Raw genomic sequence first — 18,454 nt, forward strand, 5'->3', positions numbered from 1 at the left:
CTGGAGGTCAGAATAATTCTGTTAGTTGAATTACTCATTGCAATCATCTCAATTCTCTAAACATGTTGGTAAGAACATGTCTCAATAGAACTAAGTGCTTTGCCACTACTATATATAAAAGGATAACTAGTAAGAACCTACTGTACAGCACAGGGAACTCTAGTCAGTACTCTATAATGACCTATATGGAAAAGGACCTAAAAAGGAGTGGACATATGTATATGTATAATTGATTCACTTTGCTGTACCACAGAAACTAACAACATTGTAAATCAACTATACTCCAATAAATAAAAAAAGAACTAAGTGCTTTGCATTCAGTGGCATGTTTGTTATCCTTAAGGCTGCTCAGACTACAACATACACTGTGGACCGCTGGCCCATCAGATTTGTGTCGTGCCTAATTGAGCTGGGGGATCATGCACCTGTTAGCCGTAGGCCTCCATAGACTCAGGCCTGGCGGGAGGCCTTGGAGCAAACTCACGTGGTTTCTAAGTGCCCTGCTGGAGTTGGGAGGAGGGTGCCACTGCCTCGCAAAGGCATATAGCCTCAGAAATGACTTCAACTTTTTTGAATCAATGAAATACACATTCTCTGTCTGCATTTTATAACCCTTCAGAAGGGAGAGCTCTAGGGAGCTCTGGGACGCGCCACCCGCTCACCGCCGCGCCGTGCTGTCTTGTAGTAGAAAGTTTTAGAGTCTCACAGACCTTTGACTTCTGACCCTCCTGTGTGACATTACACAAGTTTACTAAAGTTTTTGAGCCTGTTATATTTTTTAAATCTGTAAAACAGACCAGTAACTATGCAGTTACAGTTCACTCTCTTCCTCCTCTTTTGTGACTTCTCTCAGTTGCTGACATTTTTGAAGAACATCTTTTTCTAATCATAAATGCTCTCTGCTATCAAGGAGGCGAAAACCTTACCATTTAGGAGGCCTATGGCTCCTGAAGGAAATATGGGGGTGGGTAGAGTTGGCCTGCCCCTCCCCCCTCCCCAATCATGTATTTATCTCCTCAGGCTAGGATTTCAAGTCAACCAGAGCCACTCCTCAGGATAGCACAGAGCTCAATAGGGTCCAGAGTTCTTGGAAATCATGTCAGAGTAGAGGGATCAACTACCCTTATTCATATTGCGTTTAAAAGAAGAAAGAATGGCTTAAAGCCAGTATGTGGCCTAAAGCATATAAAAATTAAGGTTACATGTGACAAAGCATTTTACGAGTTCAGAAACAGTTGGGCAAGGCCATAAACTATCATATTACTAAATTGCTACCATTTCTAATGTTCAAGGCTCCAACTACAAGTTTGTCCTTAGAAATTGCAATGTGCTCTCAGTAACTTGGCGCAACCCAGTTGCGCTTCCAGCTAAGAAGCACATAGGGGTTTGCTGGTTCGTATTTTGCCTATATTTGAGTCCTAAAAATAACCACCTCATGAGAACAAGATGAGCTTTGTGAAGACTGTATTCCAGTTGGTTAGAAATGGAAGATACATTTTTCCCATGGCCTCTTGCCTTTCATTTCTAAACACATTTGTCTCTACTCTGAAGCAGAGGAGACTATTAGAGCAGCTGCAGTGAGCAGCTGTAGAATCTTCTGTCATCTGCTCTCTGGCTTTGCAGACTTTGTCCCATCCTCTGCTCCCAGTTGTCCTTTTCTTTCTCTTTAAAATCACCTGCCCTCCTCAGGTCCTGGCTCTGTCCCTGCAGTGATTTTAGGGGATTTTGCCTGGTGTCCCCCCCCAACTTTTACCATTCTTTACAGTAAACAAACAAACAAAAAATCAATAGGGAAAACATTTTTATCTTATGAGCAACAGCTGGAAGGGGGAAAAAGTCTATCAGCCGATACAGAGCTGCTTGCTGCTGCCCCTGCAAGTTCTGTTTGTCATTTTTGGTGGTGCTCTTTTCCATGTGCTGCCATTTCAGTACAACAGAATGCTCTACTTTTACATTTGCATGCAGAGGCCAGATGATTACGACTCTTTGAGGGGAAGCCCGCCACAGATTACCTTGAGAGAAATGATTTATTCATCCTGCGCACAGTCAACAGCTCTCCCAGAGGCCCTAACCCACAACTTCGCACCGAGTGCTTAGGGACTGTCTGAGCCGCTCCCAGCATCGCTCTCAGTGCACAATAAGCTGTTACGAACCAGCAGCTGTGGAACGCTTCTTTTTCCTAATGTGTAGTTGAGCATAAACCTCTCTCTAAGGCAGCTTATGGGAGCTAGTGCAGGACAAGTTCCTTTGCAGAGTATGTTAAAGTAATTTATGTTCCATGGCTTTTAGGGAAGAGCCAGCTCATTTTGACAGGTCCTTTTAATGTTGTTTGATTTTGAACACTTAGAAAATAAGCTTGCATTCTTTTTCTCCTTTTGAAAAGCTATTATGTGGTTTTGAAACATACATATTTTAGATCCCACATAATATATTATCCAAATACTAATTTAAAACAAAGTATTATTTAATATATCTGATTTATAACACATTACATGCACCAAGCATATAAATCAGGTAAAAACATATTATAAGTCTTATTCTACTATGTTGGCAACAGAGAATTCTGCCTTAAAAAACAATATAAATCATCTTTTGCCACTGCTCTCTGAAAATAATTTGTGGTTAACAAAATCAAAATTGCACCTGCAAGAACTGCCAGTAATATCTTCAATTTTCACTGACAGCACTCTCCCTTCTCTCCCTCCGCATCTTTAGACTCAGGGAACAGCAGCACAGTGTCCACAATAAAAACAAACGTGAAAGAAAGGAAAGGAAGAGTTTGTAAAATTTCTTTGGGTGTGAAAGAGGATGGATCCTAGCATGAACAGCATACAAGTACACAGACAAAGCATACCTAAAATAAGGCAGTACACACACACCAGACTACATGTGTATATGTGTGCACGTGTGCGTGTGCCACTGCCCATTTTCTCACAGAAGTATAGTAGCTGCACTACCTAGAGGTAAATATCGATATATCAATGCTATATGTGAAAAAGAAAACCCAACACTAAATTGCCTTTTTAAATATTACAAAAAAACAATAAGAGTATTTTTGCTTAGAAATGTAAAAATAATGTGCTTGCAAATGCTAATTAATTAGAACTGAGAGTAAATACTTTGTGAAGAGTAGATAAGAAACTAGAACAGTTAGACCTCAGTTGGCCTGGGCCAAGTGTGAAAATATAGAATCACAGAAGCTTGGAGCCAGAAGGATTTGATTAGACTTCTATAAATCACATCTTATAGGCATGAATCCCCTTGGTAACATCCCAGTCAAGTGGTCATTCTGCCCTGGTTTTAAATACTTCTGCTGTAAAGATACTCATTACTTCCAATGCAACCAGCCTCAAGTTCTTATTTAGGGAAGATAAACTTATCTGTACGTATATACATCCATTTGGTTCTTCTTCCCCTTCAACCCACAAAGACTAGATCTAACCCCTCCTTCAACCCTTCAAATATTTGAAGACAACCATGATGCCTTATAACTGTCCTGTAACTGAGCTGTCACTAACCTGGATTGTCTCCTAAACCAGTCAGCCAGGCTCTTTATCCATCCACACCACTCAGCAGCTGAAAGATCTTCATTCCTGGAGTAGACTGGTTGTGGTGCTTCTCAGGTGATGGGCCTGTGATGTGACTGTACTGTGTTGATGAGTTACTGCTGAAGACACTGGAGCCAGAGAGGGGAGATCCTAAATGGAGAGAGACCAGGGAAGAGCTTGAGTCTTAATTAAGGTGATGGCAACAAAGGCAGGCACTGTGATGTTTCACCTGTGCCGAAAAAACAAAAACAAAAACTATTACTTCATGTCATTGACATTCAACCAAGCCTGTAACTTTGGAGTTAGCACCTTGAGCTCTAGTTGTACCACCAGTTCTGTCATTGGCCAGTTGCATGCCCTGGGGAAATATTCCCCACCTTTCCAGAGTTGCCTCTGTGATATTCAAAGGTATATGCTGCTTTTCTGCCTAGAAATGTGGCCCCTCTCCCGGTCGGTCTCAGTTTAGATGTCATCTCCAGGAACCCTTCCCTGACTCCCACCCCTACCTCACCTTGAGACTGGCCTCTGTCTTCCATTGCACCCTATGTTCACCTCTATTGTAGCCTCACTCCATTGTGTTTTAATCACCTGTTCACTTGTCTGTGTCCACTGTACTGGAAGTTCTTTAAGGCTAAGAACTCAGTTTTGGTCTCCAGCACTTAGCTCAGTGCCTGGTGTATACCAGAACTCAGAAAATATTTGTTGAAAAAAGAAGAAAGGAAAGAAAAGACTAAGAGGGAGAAGATAAGATGAGGAAGTTGGGGCATATTATGTATCTAGCTTCTTACAGCTAAAACTCTGCAATTCCTTGTTCTTAAGTTCCATCTTTAATGTCAACCACAGACTTCTGGAAATCCAGATTTTTCTCTAGTAAGAAGATAAGTTTCAAGTGGTTACACCAATTAGAAAAGCTATAAATATTTATACATGTAATACAATTTTAGGACTGAGATTTAGACTTCATTTAACAAGCTCGAAGTTTTATTTTATATATAAGGAAACTGAGGCAAAATGAGATTAAGTTATTTGCCCAAACCCACCTGGTTAGCGGGAAAACCAGGTTTCAGACACTGATCTCTTTGTCCCTGTTGGGCTGTACCCCCCAGCCCTTCAAGCTCTGCAGTTGCCCAGCCTCAGAGACTGAAGAGCCCAGAGATAGCAACAGAACCATCAATGGTTTATTGGATAGGGGGAGCTTACACAAAGGATCCTGGAGGGAAACCCCACTATGTGTGGCAGACAACAGGCAGGACGTGACAGCAGCCTTCACTACTGGGGCGGCGGAGAAGGAGGCTACCATTTACAGGGGGGAAGCCAGGTCAGGTGGGCTCATCAGTTACCAGGGACTAATTAAGCCCTATAATTAAGAGAATTGGATAGTCATGTGAGTGAAGCAGGCACTGGTCAAGCAGGGGATGTATAGAGAGCAAGGAAACAGCCATCTTGAATGGCCTAACCATACAGCCCCCAAACCAGGATAGCAGGCCTCTAGTCTTCCTTTTTGAAAGAGCTGCTACAAACACGGCTACAAATGAAAGTGACAGATGTTTCTCCTTTTATGTGATGGTTATATCAATCCACAAGTTACTGGCTGTAAATTAAACTTTGATAAACACCCTTCTCTGCTCCTAGAGAAACTAATGAAAATTACTTCTCTTTTCTCCCAGAAACGTGGGAGGGTGGTACCGTGCTTCACCAGGTGGCTTCCATAAGTTGTTTGCTAAAGAGTTGCAGTCACATGAATTGCTTTCAGCCAGATTCGCTATCAACGCTCAGTGTTCTGGTATTAAGCCATAGGGTGGTGCTGCTATGAGACCAGCTTCTTGGCGAGTAGCCCTGAGGTGCAGCTGTAAGGTGACCCTGTGCAGGGTTGAGGCCAGAGCCCAGTGCTCAGTGCCAGAAACCTGAGCCAAACACTAGAACTAAGTCCCAGGGCACTGAATTGGTCTAAAGTAAAATTTTAGATGAAAAGATTTTTTTGTTTACTCTGAAGAACCACTTCATTTTTTTAAGCTCATAGGAAAGTTAGATGTTTTGCCATTATACTTGAAATATTTTCCAGAGGCCAAACGTTTAAAAAAGAAGACGAGGAAGAAGAAGAGGAGGAGGAGAATAAGAGGCTTTAGATTATTTAAGAAGTCATGAAAATATTTCCTGAAAGCAACATCTTTCATAAGATATGCTAACTGGAGAACCTTTATTTCTCTGTCTTGGAATATGCTGCAAAAGTTGTAAGGTGGTATTGGGGTGGAAGTGGTAGAGTCCTGGTCGTGATGGTAATGACTGAACCAAACTCTGAACCCACACAGATTTGAATTCAGCACACAGCCCCACCACTTCCTAGCAGCTGACCTTGGGTAGTATGCTTAAGCATGGAGACTATGTTATATATTGGGGTTTTCAACCTGGCTGTGGTAGAATCACCTGGATGCTTTCAAAAAGCATCCTTGCCTGGGCCCCAGCCCAGACCAATTAAGTCAGACTCTCCGGGGTGAGACCCAGACAAGGATAGTTTTAGAATGCTCTCTGGTGATTCTAATGTTGCAGACCAATGGCCTCGTGATCGTAACTTTGGTGCTTGGAGTCAAATTGCTTGGGCTCACATGACAGATATGCCTTTTCATGATATTTGACCTTGGCCAATTAACCTGTGTGACCCTCAATGTTCTCATCTGTAAAAATGGGTTAATAGGAGTTTAGAGTTGTTAGAGGATTAAGCTAAGTAACTCATGTAAAAGCACAGTGTTGTGCTTGTGTAAAAGCATGTGTTGTAAGCACAGTGCTTACAACATAGTAAGTATTCAATCATAGCTGCTATTGTAATATTTATTAGCCATAATTTCTTTAATTCACATTGGGTGTAAAGCCCAGTTGGATCCTGTTCACAGTCCTGCAGAGAACACTGAAAAAAGAAAGATAGCTTACTAATGAACATGAAAATAAGTGGAAAATTTTTATAGGGATAAATATTTGTGTGCAACCTTCTTGCTAGATTTTGAGTGAAAGGATAAAGTTGAGTGAAAGGAGTCTGCACTGACTCAAGCGCCCATGGGAACTTCTGCTGCTCTTCCTCTCATGTCAGCCCATCCCTAGGGTGCAGGTCCTTACCTCACCGATGAGAAGAGGAGAAGCTGCTGAGATCCCAATAGTTTTAAGCCACCAGCTTTAAGCTGTGGCAGAAATCCATCATGAGCACTAACTCTCTAATTCAGAAGTTGTTGGCTCAAGACACACAAATTGTTCTAATGCTTAGGAAAGTGCTTATAGGGGCAAAGAGGAAAGAGAAAACAAAAGTGGTTGACATGTTCCTGATAACTGCTCCGTGTCTTGCTCTGCCACTTAATAGTCAGGCAGCCTTGGACAGGCCACTTATCCTCTCTGAGCCTTGGTCTCACCTCAGTTCCCCATCTAGAGATTGGGGATGATAATATCAACCATGCAGGTTGGTTGTGAGGAGATGTAGTATGTGAAGCCACGCTGGGAACACAGTAGATGTTCAGGGACTTTTATCCTCCATGTTACCTCCTACCCCCTGTAACGTGTCCGTGTTTAGAAACGCCCTTTAAATAACCCCTGGGGGCAGAAAGAGAGAGAGAGAGAGAGAGAGAGAGAGAGAGAGAGAGAGAGAGAGAGAGATCCTCCCACATTGGTAACTCAATAGTATTCTATATACTCTGCCCTTGCATACATTCAGGTATTGGAAATCATGTGCCATATTTACTTAAGAAGCTTCCCTACCCCTTTGTAGGTATTAAAAGAACAGGGTAGCAAGGGAAAATCAGAAGTTGTCCCTGATTTATCTGTGGCTGAAGAAGGAACTAGGGAGGTGCAGCGAGCAGCATTATTTCTTCCTCCAGGTGAACTAATGAAGGCTTAGAAGAAACAGCTGCATCACGGCCAGGGTGGCCTAACCTTGTCCTTTCACTTTCATTATATGCTTATCTGGCCTTCAAGGAGCTGTTGTTGCTGTATCAATGGTTGACAGTCATCACTGCAACCAAGGAAAATGTATGTGACAAAAAAACTACATTTCATTAAACTTTGGATTGAGGAAGTATATGTATAGGATATAATTATTATTTTTTAGAAATTAAGGAAAATCATCCACTCATTCAGCCTTCAAATATTTATTGACAGCTACTGTTGTAACAAACACCATTCTGGGCACTGAGGATACAACAGCAACTAAAACAAAAATCCCTGCCTTTTGCAATTTCTATTCTAGTGGAAGATGTAGACAGTAAAAAAGATAAATTAGTAAGATATATAGTATGTTAGGAAGTAGTTAGTGCTAAGGGGAAAAATAAGGTAGAAAAGGGGACTGTAAAATATCAAGAGGTATATTAGATGGTGATCCAGGGAAAGTCTCATTGATAAGGTGCTTTTTGTTTTTTTTGATAAGGTGCTTTTGAAGTAAAGCCCTGATGGAAGTGACAAGCCAGCCTTGAGGATGTCTGAGGGACAGCTTTCAAGACAAGGGGTCCTGAGATGAGAGGGTGCCTGGTGTGTCTGAGGAGCAGCCTGGAGGTCAGCGTGTGAGCTGAGCATGGAGGGAAAGCAGTCTGAGATCTGGTCAGAAAGAAAACAGGCCAGTTGTATGGGGCCTTGGAGGACATGATAAGGATGTCGGCTTTCACTGGTAGTAAGAGGAAAAGCTCCAGGGAGTTTGGGCAGAGGAAAGATATTATACAACCATTTTTATTGAGTGCTTGCTCTGTTAGATTCTATTTTAAATGCTTTATTTGTAATCCTCACAATTACCTTATGAGGTAGGACCCACTATCTTCTCCATTTTACAGCCGAGGAAACAGAGGCCCAGAGAGGTTAAGTAATAGCTTGCATGAGGTCACACAGCTGACAGGGACATGGTGAAAATTTAGACCCTGGCCAACACTTAACCACCTTGTTGTCCTGACCCCAAATGCTTAAGAGACTGAGGGTTTTTTTTTTTCTTTCTTGATATCTGTATTTCCAGAGCACACTTACAATGAAATCACTTCATACTCATTCATAAATACAGAACTTCTTTGCTTAAACTGATAAATATTCCAAGTATTCTGCTTTATGATTTCAAGTTTTTTTGTTTTTTTTTTTAAAAAGCCCTCAGGGACTTCCCTGGTGGTACAGTGGTTAAGAATCCACCTGTCAATGCAAGGGACATGGGTTCGATCCCTTTTCCAGGAAGATCTCACATGCCGCGGAGCAACTAAGCCTGTGCACCACAACTACTGAGCCCATGTGCTGCAACTACTGAAGCCCACATGCCTAGAGCCATTGCTCTGCAACGAGAAGCCACTGCAGTGAGAAGCCCACGCACTGCAACAAAGAGTAGCCCCTGCTCGCCACAACTAAAGAAAAGCCCTCGAGCAGCTGTGAAGACCCAGGCAGCCAAAAAAAAAAAAAAAAAAGCCCTCATATTAGCATATTAACAAGCATCTTGACATGTCTCGCTTTAATTATGCAGACAGCAATTTCTTTTTTGCTTCTAATATAGAGGTTGATTGGGAAATTTTTTATTTTATTGCTTACAATCTTACCCTAGCTACCTAAATCACTACTATAAGATTTGACATCTATAATTTATCATTTTCCTCTGCTATTAGATAAAATGCCCTTTAAAACATTCCACAGCAAGGTGAACACAAGTCAAGCTTGCAAAGTTCTAGAAAAAAGAATTGCAAAGAATCATTAAAGAATAATGAACGTTGACTTACGTAGCATATGATATCAGGGCTGCCCAGTTTAACAAATATAATTATTCCAAGTCATTTTCAGAAGGCCTCTAAATTTCAGCACCTAATTTTCATCATCTTTCAAGGAATAACAACAAAAATACCTTACATTTATAAAGACTCTGAAAGCGAACTCTTTAATTCATTTCTCTGGATTTCACTAAAGCGAAGCATGAAACAATAGACAACTTAAAATACAGGAAACCCAGATTCCTTTTACTATTGCGTGGCTTTAACATTTTACTGCTATAGCCAAGAGTCCTTGGTTTCTGCGGCCAACAGCCTTTTGCATGCTGATTTTGCAGAGAGAGTCTCTCAGGAGTTATTACTTTTGAGTACTATCTACGATGACTCCAGTCTCTGCAGGAAGTGGGAGGTAGCAGAGTTTGGGAATGAAAACACTGAGGGAAAAATCTTTCCAGATAGAATTGTCAACTCAATCTAATTTTAGGTTTCGGGCAGAACACATAGCTGTACCTTCAGCTACCTGCAAACATTTGCCTCTCAGGTGCCCATCATTGAAGGACTACAACCAGGACAAACAAAAATAATGAAGTTTTCTATCATAATATTTTTTAGTAAAATAGGTGATGTGTCAGAGTATGTGTGTGTATGCTTGCACACGGGCAAACCATGTGTGTGTACCCCTACGTTCAAGGTTTCATAGCGTTCAGAGTAAAGGAGATGGTCCAAAAGGGTTTCTTTCTATTTTTCATAAACTCTATTTAATTTTTCCTTCCAGTCCCTCACAACCAAAAGGACTAATAGTCCCAGGCGCAAGACCTCAGAAACATATTACTGAGTTATGTGAAACAGGAATAGGAGACATTTTTAGTAATACTTTCTATGTGGTAGCTATTTTGGTATTGAAACAACTAAATCAAATCTAACAAAGGTCTTTTGAGAGGAAATGGTTAAAAGGGCATGTCTTTCCTTTTCTAAAAGGAAAACCACAGCAAAGTATTCCGATCAGGAATAAATTAAAGAGCACTGCACTTTTCTGCAAGGGTCAGGAAGTCAAGCTCTTGGCCTTGGGCTGCTTCTCAGCCCCACCCCAGCTGACCCTGGGAACAAGGCACTCCCCATCTCTGTGTGAACTCAACAGTTGCTGTCAAGTCCTGCCATTCCTCTGCAGAAAAGAGCCAGGGATTTTCTGGCTTTTGCCAGAAATCAGAGTCAGAAGGAGGTAGCTAAGGTGCCGGGGGCTTTCTATAGTGTCCCAGTGCCAGCTTTCTGTCGCCAAAGGAAAATTCCCTAAACTCACTAAAGCCAAATCTCACATTTTGAAAAGTCTCCAAAAGAAGTTTCATAAGCTGTTTTGCTGCTAGAAGATTAAGCTCTCATTTCCCAGATTACATTTTTTAAATGTAATTTCCTTAAATTCAGCAGCACTTTTAATCCATGACACTCACTGGTAGACAAGAAAAACAACTCTGCTGTCTTCACAATCGATTTAAAGCTTACAGATGTGACATCTCAGTACTTCATGTTGTGGTTAATTGCCTTATACTAACATCTGATGAAAAAAAAATATATATATATATTTAATGTTCTTATATAACCTGTGCAGCTGACATGTGATTAGTTGGGAAATAGGGGCTGTGAGGTGTCCCAAACAGCTGAACTTGATCAAGATGTCATGCACTCTTGACCTCTTTAATAGACTATTTTGCTCTTTTGACAGCATTCAAAATCTACTTGTCCTTCAAGGTCTAGCTCAGTTCCTGCCTCCAGCCCAAATCTGTGCCTGACCATTTAAGTTCTCACTGAGATCTTCCCCCTGGCACCACCTTAAGGCCCTATTGCCTGTGCTATTATGGCATTTGGATATGTCAGCGTACACCATATTTTATTCACTGACTTTCAAGGGCCATGTGCTTTCTCTTTGGCTCCCCATAGTGCCTAGTCTGGTGCTGAGCACATGTGGATGCTCCGTGGTAGAAGTGAATCAAATTGACTTACCTCCTTTTTCCTCATTTTCCCTATGATCATATCTAGGGCTAAAATTTGCATTATTGCTTTTTATTTCTCCAGTCATTGTTCCTTAGTGACCCAGGAGCATCTAGAATGAGCTGCAAGTTAGATCACTCCTGGAATAGGTTGGTCACCTGTGGTTTTTGGCTTGGATGTCACTGTCTGTACCACCCATGGAAATGGGAGACAAGTTACATCCCTTATGACTGTAGTCATTAGGGAATTACCAATGAATATAAAGAGAAAAAATAAGCTAATGGAACAGAGAAAGAAAATAAAGAAAAGGATGAGGGGAAAAGAGAATGAAAGAGGCAAAAAAAAAAAAAAAAAGCTCCCACAATCCTACTTTCTGATGTACATACGTTTCCTTTTTAAATGACAAAACATAAAAACTCCTCGCAGGTATATTTAATGGATGGTTACTTGCATATCTTAATAATGTTTGCTCTCTGGGGAATCATATACAGAAACAACTGCCTTTCCAGTTTGAATTAGGAATAAAGTGGAAAGGCAGTTACTTTGGGAGGAAGTAAAAGCAAAGCCTAGTAACACTGGTGCATTGTATGAGGCAGTGAGAAATGACAGTTCACAATGAGGCAGACTTCTCTCTTCAGTGATCAGCCTGCTCGGCCCTCAATGAGTCCGTGAGATTCCGCATTTTATAGGTTGAGCTTCCCACTGGCAGCAACTGAAGCAGTTTATTATGCACATTTGTCACGTGATCCACTTCATCAACCAAATGGAACTGGGAGAATAAGCCACCCTAACAAGATCCTCAGTACACTCTTAAAAACTACTTACAGATGTACTCTTCCTCCTAGGGGATACAATGCGTTTCCTTGTACGGTGCCACATGATACAGGAAATGCATTATCCCCATCCAAATTCAGGCATACCAGGAGGAAGCCCATGAAAAGAAAGCGGCTCAGAAAAGCACACATGGCTTTTGCAAAAGTCCTGAGAGGGGCTCCTACACCAATTTGTGATAACGGCAGATAAAATCCCAGGCCTCTGAAGCTCAGTTCATTACAAATGCTAATGTCCACACAGGGGAAAGGAAACCACATCAGCAGTCAGCATCGACACAAATGTTGCCAATGCTTTTTATTTACGGTTGTCACTGAGTCCCCTCAGCAGTATGCCACATCTCCATTTGTGTTGTAACTTTAACTACGTTATGTGCTTTCACAGCTCGCTAGGTTATGTACCCATAGGTGATTTGTGCTTTCAGACTGTGTCTGGTGAGATGAGCGGCTGCACTTCTAATCTTGAATCTGGAACCATTTTGTTCCCATTCAGATAAGATCGAAGGAATGCTTTTGTAGATGCATCCAGGAACAGTAACACCTGCCATTGTTAAATCTTCCTGTTTCAGCTGGGGTGATCAATCTATCATTCAGTCAGTCAGCCAACAGCTATTTATTGAACACCTGCCACGTGCCAGACACTGTTCCAGGCATTGGAGATATAACAGTGAATAGAGTCCTACCATCAAAAAGATTACATTCTAGACAGGGGGAGGGGGAGACAGCAAACAAGTATGGAATATGGCAGAGTGTGTCAGTCAGGATAGGCTAGTTACTCTGTGGTAATAACAACCCAATCTCAGTGGATTAAAACAACCAGGTTTATCTCTGACTTACACTGGGTGTTCATTGCAGGTCAGCTGGGGGCTCAGCTCTGTGCAGCTTCACTCTGGGACCCAGGCTGCCCGGAGAATCCCCATCTGGAGCATGGCCAGTCTCTGTGGGAGAGGGAGAAGATAGAGTGGTGAACTGCGCACTGGCTTATGCCCGAAAGGGACACACGACCCTTCTCCTCACGTGGCACTGGACAAAGTCAGTCAGGTGGCTGCACCCAACTTCAAAAGGTGAGGAAGTGCAATCATATCATATGTTTAGGAAAATCAGACATACTTGGTGGGCAGAACTGTCCCAATGATGATGATTGCTATGAAGAAAAAAAGCAAGGTAAAGGAGATGGTGTCTGGGGAGCTGGTTTCCACTTACAGAGATGGTCAGGAAAGATCTCTCTGATATGGTGACATTTGAGGAGAGATCCCAAGGAAGAGAGAGAGGGCCGTTTGGATGGGGTGGGGACAGCATCCTGCAGAGGATACAGCAAGGGCATAGTTTGCCTGGCATGTTTGAGGAACAGCAAGGAAGTCAAGATGGCTAGAGGGGAGCGAGCAAGGGGAGAGCTGTAGAAAAGTAGGTCAGAGACATAAGAGAGAGTTGTGGGACCCAAGTGGGCACCTTATTATAAGGGCTATGGCCATTGCAGATGTTTGGGTGAAGACATGATCTGAGTTAGGTTTTAAAAGAATCCTGTAGCTGCTGTGAGGAAAATATACCAGGGGGCCAAGGGCTGAAGCAGGGAATAGTTGAGAGGCTCTTGCAATAATCCAAGTAAGATAAGAGACTGGGTAGTAGTCAGACTCTGGAGAGAGTTTGAAGGTAGAACAAACAGAATTTGCCCATGTATTGCTGTAAGAGAAAGAAAGGATTCAAGGATGACCAGCAAGGTTTGTTTCTTTTAGTAATCCCTGGATACACATAAGGACTACTTCATGTGACTTTTGAGAATCTTCAAATTTGGCAAAATCACATAGCACATAACCTCCCTCCAAAATGAGTTGAGAGTTGAAGAGCCAAGTGGAGAGATGGATGCTGGGTGGTCAGCTTGATTCATGGACCATCTAAGGGACATCTCTCCCACACTGGTCTAATATCCAGTCCCTCTTAGGGTTTTGATCCATGTTACTTTATAAAACCAGAAAAATGAGCTTCATAATTACAAGCAAAACAGGAGCTTCTGACTGAGTCATCCCAACCTCATCCCACTCCTCTGTGAACCTCAGGTACCACTACCAAGAAACTTAGCTATACAACACAAGATCTGTCCTCAGTATACGCTGGTATAGTGGTGTGTCATCAATTCTCCTAAAAGTAGGTTGAATAGAAATCTTAATAAATACAATAAAATAACATTATGGTGTTCTTCTGAATAGTTTCCCCTCTTTCTGCTCACCCTGTCTTCCCATCACATGGTTCTCCCCATTCACCACCACCCATTAAATGGCCACTAGAGCGCCCTACTACACCTGGGCCTTCTCTTATGTCTTCTCCAGCTTAGGAAAGCACAGGTTGAATGCACAGTTTGCCAACTACCGTAATGGAATGAATAAATAAAGGTCATTGCTGTTTTTTGTTTTGTTTTGTTTTTTCCTTGGCCGCACTGCACAGCTTGCGGGATCTCAGTTCCCCGATCAGGGATTGGACCCGGCCCACTGCACTGAAAGCCCAGAATCCTAACCACCAGGCCACTGGGGAACTCCTTATTGCTGTTTTTAAAAACTGTATATTTTTGGTATTTGTAATCAAAAGCATTCGTTCATTCAAAACATCTTCTTGAACTCCTACCATGTGCCACTTCCTCTTCTAAGCACTGGAGACACAGCCATGAATAGAATGTGGAAGTAATACATATTGTTGAAAACTGGGAGAGCATAGAAAAGTATTAAGAAAAGATAAACTTTCCACTAACTCACCACTGAAACATAACTGCTAGTAACATTTTGGTGCCCTGTCTTTTTCCAAGCACACATATTGTTCCTCCTTGCTCTTTTGAATAAAATTTACAACTCTGGACTTATACAGTACATTTTTTTCTTTAAAAATTATTTCTTCTTATAAAAATAAATCATAGTAGATGCTCAGTAAGTATTTGTTGAATGAATAAATTAATTATAGAAACAGTAAATTACAGAGAAGCAAAAAATTAAAAATGAAAGTCATCAATAATATCACTACTAAGAGATAGTATCACTAGTAATAGTTTGGGTTGTTCAGTATGGTTTTGAATAATCAACATATTTTTACAACATCGCTCCACAATGATTATTTTGTAAATGACAACTTTCTCTTTTTTCCTAATTACAAAAGTAACATGCCATTGTAGATATTTTGGAAAATATTGAAAACTACAAAAGGAAAAACCAAAAGTTATTTGTAGTCCCACTGCCCTGAGACTACTGCTATTAATATTCTCCAATTGGGCTTCCCTGGTGGCGCAGTGGTTGAGAGTCCGCCTGACGATGCAGGGGACACGGGTTCATGCCTCGATCCAGGAGGATCCTACATGCCGCGGAGTGGCTGGGCCCATGAGCCATGGTCGCTGAGCCTGCGCGTCCGGAGCCTGTGCTCCGCAACGGGAGAGGCCCGCGTACCACCAAAAAAAAAAAAAAAAAAAAAAATCTCCAATCTTTTTGGAAATTTTTTTCCAATCTTTTTTTTCTTGAGCAGTACAGTAGGTTTGTTAAGAGCCTGGGCAAGTTACTCAGCCTCTCTGAGCATCAGATTCTTCATCTGTAAAATGATACTAGTAGTACCCACTTTGTAAGATTGGTGTGAAATTTAAATAAGATAAGATACACAAACTGTTTAGTTTAACATCTGACTGACCCATTATAAGTGCTTAATATGGGAACTCTTACCACTTTGCAAGACATTTCTATATAGTTGGTCAGACTTTATACATGAATTTTTTGTCCTCTTTTTTTAAAGAAAGAAACAACATTCCTCAATCTCATTAAATTTAAAATTCTGAGACGATCTCAAATTTTCAGAAAAATTGCAAGCAAAGTACAAAGATCTTTTCTCCCTTGAAATATTTGAAAGGAAGTTGTCAATCCAATTCCTCCATTACTCCTGAATATCATAGCTCACATTCTACAACTCAAACAGAGACATTCCCCTACAACTCCAGTGCAAACAGCAAAATTGAGAAATTAACATTGGTACACTGGGGTCTAATCCTCAGACTCCAGTCAGATTTCTCCATACATACCTTATAACAAAAGGATTCCAGTTCCAAACCACACCATGTAATTATTCCCCATGTCTCTCCAGTCTCCTTCAATCTGAAATAGTTCCTCCACCTTTCCTAGACTTTAATATCCTTGACACTTTGAAAGAATATGGGCCAGTCATTTTGCAGAATGTCCCTCATATGATGTTTTCTCATGATTAAGTTATGCATATGTCTTTGTCAGGAATACCACAGAAGTGATGCTGTGTTCTTATTCTATCTTATTAGGTAACATACCTGTTTTGGCTATAACAACCTGTGCTGGACCACCTTCCTACACAGATACGCCTCTCACCCCATCTGGGCTCTGAAATATCCTCTTCACCCTGCCTCGACGCCAACATCTCGCACTAGGCTATGCCTTTGCAAGAACACTCCCCTCACCCCACGTGGGCTCTGAAACCTCCTGCCGGGCTGCCCCTCCCACCCTCAATCCTCAGCCCACCTGGGCCACCCTGCGCTGAGCCATCCTCTCAGCCTGCTTTGGCTCTGACACTGAGCTAAGCTGACCCTCTGCAGGGGTGGCTCTCTTGAGCTGCCTGGGCACTGGCACCAGCTATCCCACTCGTGGGATGCCCTCCTCACTCCACTTTTGCGGTGTTCTAATTCTTTAAAGATTTCTATTATCTATGTATATAGTATCAGTTTTTCCTCAAACTAGAGGTCTGTGTATGTATTATTGATGATCCATCAGTAATAATGTGTTTTCATTTCAATGATGATCGAAAAAAAACTTACATTATAAAATATAAGCATATCTGGGATGTTCGTTTTATAACCACATACTTTTAGTGTTGGTGCTTTGTGTTTAAAATTGGGTTGGTACCGTGTGATTAGTAATGTGTCAATATTTAACTTTTAAACTGGTGGTAGTTTTAGATTGGCATTCCTGGCATCAAAATACAAAAACCATCTTGATTTCTGTTCAGTAAAAATTATATTGCGTTTTCTTACCAACTATAAATCTAAAACTGCTCACTGATGAGATTTATGTCTTTATTTAATAAATTAATTTTGACTTTCCATCATAAAAATAACCATGCTACTTTAATTGTCACAGGCTGATGAAAAAAGAACTGAGCTGGCTGACTTGATACACAAATGATGTACTCATGCAAAGTGAAGGCCAAATGAATCATGGCACTGGTATAAGTGAAGTTTTACAATAGTTCAAATAGAGGAAAGTAGAGAGAAAACTGAGTCATTACAGGTCTCTTGGTATCATATACTGAACTCAAAAGAAGCTAGGCAAAACAGCCACTTTTTTCAGATTATTGACAGATGTGTTTGTGTGTGTGTGTTTATATGGCATATCAGCTTGCAAATATTCTCCATGAAGGACTTTTGTTAGGAGCTTTTTAAAAAAATAATTATCAATATTATATTTTGGAGAAAACCATTTTTAGATGAGTTGGACCAATTAAAATAATCAACTGATGGTTTCAAATGAGTAACCTGATGGAAGGAATAATTATGGTAATGATAATGACTGCGAATCAAAGGACTGTCCATCATGCTCATAATCAAATATTTAGGTCAACAATTGAGACATAAAATGCATAAAAGCATCTTATTATGCTTTTATAATTACATGTATACATTGTAATTAAATCCAACATTGGCTACTTAGTTTCAGCAAAACTTTACCACTTTTACACTAAATTAATGTTTCTTATTTGAATTTATCTGGTGATCTTGTTTTTATCTAGCTTGTTAAATTTGATTTCTTCTTATGGTTTGTTTTAATTGTGGTAAAGAAAACACATAACCTAAAACTTACTGTCTTAACCATTTTTAAGTGTACAGCTTGGTAGTATTGAGTATATTCACACTGTGTGCAACAGACGTCTAGAACTTTTTCATTTTGTGTACTTATAGTTTTTAATGAGCTATAAGTATAAAGCATTTATACCTAATTATACATTGGCACGTATTTAAGGAACAAGATGATGAAAATTATTTAAGTCAACATAAAAGGTGGTCTCAAGAGAACTTTTTCCTTTTGGGAAAAAAGGAAGAGGTTTAAGAAACACTAATCAATATGGTAATTAACTTCCAATCTAAATGTTTGCTTAGGCCCACCCCCACTTTTCTCCCTGGCTGGACGGTTCACAGTGGACTGGGAGGAAAAGGCAGTGATACCTCATTTCTTGGAAAAGCAGAGCCAGGGGAGAGCATAGCAGTTTTCCCAACCTGAATTCAAAACTTGCTTTTAAGTAATAGGTATAATATGAACACAATACTGCCTTTCAAATTACTTTTCAAAATAGTTTCAAATCCATTATCCTAATTTTGAGGCCCCGTTGTGAATCTCTAAAGTTAGTTTCCTTT

General features: G+C 40.8%; 1 long non-coding RNA gene across 1 annotated transcript in view; it reads left to right on the forward strand.

Moving 5' to 3' along the window:
• LOC309831965 overlaps positions 1–17,233 on the forward strand; it is a 54,403-nt gene extending 37,170 nt beyond the window's left edge. The window contains exons 2-4 of the long non-coding RNA XR_014297649.1: positions 7,951–8,075; positions 12,916–13,124; positions 16,352–17,233. This is a non-coding gene — a long non-coding RNA (uncharacterized lncRNA). The remainder of the gene's footprint in view (positions 1–7,950; positions 8,076–12,915; positions 13,125–16,351) is intronic.
• The last annotated feature ends 1,221 nt before the right edge of the window (positions 17,234–18,454 follow it).

The sequence above is a fragment of the Grampus griseus genome (genome assembly GCF_964374135.1).
Source record: "Grampus griseus genome assembly, chromosome: 13".
Taxonomy (NCBI): domain Eukaryota; kingdom Metazoa; phylum Chordata; class Mammalia; order Artiodactyla; family Delphinidae; genus Grampus; species Grampus griseus.